General features: G+C 31.1%; 1 pseudogene; it reads left to right on the top strand.

Moving 5' to 3' along the window:
- The first annotated feature begins 303 nt into the window (after window positions 1-303).
- Window positions 304-418, top strand: LOC113928219 (annotated as a pseudogene).
- Window positions 419-1243: the final 825 nt, after the last annotated feature.

Here is a 1243-nt window from a genome sequence, read left to right as displayed (position 1 = left end):
GAAAGAAGTAAAAATATCTTTATTCATGACTTCTACCTACAAAATCCCAAGGTCGCTGCATAAAAACTACTAGATCTAATAAGTAAATATAACAAGGTCATGGGATACAAGGTCACCCCTAGATACTAGAAGCAAAAATTTGGAAAGTCAAATATTTTAAAATTCTATTTATAATCACATTTAAACATAAAGTAAATATAGATTTAATAAAATAGTGCAAGACTTCTACACTGAAAACTGAGAAAATTTTTAAAGACTCAAGGGAGAGATATACAGCGTTCATGTTTTAGAAGTCTCAACGTTAGCTTTGCGCAGTGGCAGTATTGTAGCCAATGAGGTTTATCCGAGGCACGATTATTGCTAATTAGAAGTCTTAACGTTGTGAAATATCAATTATCTTCAAATTGATCTATAGATTCAATCCAATTATAATAAAAATACCAGCAGGCATCATTGTATAAATTGAAAAGCCGATTCTAAAATTTATATGATAATGTGAAGAACCTAAAATATCCAAAACAACTTTGAAAGAGGAGAATAAAGTTGGAATATACATCTATGTACCTGAATTTTAAAGATTACAATGTAATTATAGTAAGTTATCGGTGTAAAGATAATAATATGGATAAATGGAATGAAATAAGAGAATCCAGAAATAGACTCACATTTACACGATAAATTGATTTTTGACCAAGGCACCAAAGCAATTCAATGAAGAAAGAAAATCCTTTCAACAAATGATGCTGGAATGACTGGATATCCACATGGGGGAAAAATGAACCTTGACTCATACCTCACAGCATATACAAAATTCATTTGGAATGCATCATTGACCTAAATGTGAAAGCTAAAACTGTAAAAGCTTCTAGGGGAAAAAACAGACTATCTGGAAATTCCTCTTAATGTTAAGCACATGTATATCCAGTGAACCAGCAATTCTATTTCTAGGTATTTATCCAAGAGAAATTTTAAAAATATGACCATAAAAAGAGTTGTACACAAATGTCAACACCAAAACTTATGGGTTGCAGCAAAAGCAGTTCTAAGAGGGAAGTTTATAGTGATAAATCCCTATGTTAAGGAAAAAGAAAGATTTCCAGTAAACAATCTAACTTTATACCTCAGAGAACTAGAAAAAGAACAAACTAAGCCTAAAGATAACAGAAGGAAGGAGGTAACAAAAGTCAGAACAGAAATGAATGAAGTAGAGAATAGAAAAGCAACAGAAAAGATCAACAAAACT

The sequence above is a fragment of the Zalophus californianus genome, chromosome 7 (assembly GCF_009762305.2).
Source record: "Zalophus californianus isolate mZalCal1 chromosome 7, mZalCal1.pri.v2, whole genome shotgun sequence".
Classification (NCBI taxonomy): Eukaryota; Metazoa; Chordata; class Mammalia; order Carnivora; family Otariidae; genus Zalophus; species Zalophus californianus.
The sequence above is the reverse complement of the archived record's forward strand: the minus strand, read 5'-3'. Positions and strand labels throughout refer to the sequence as shown.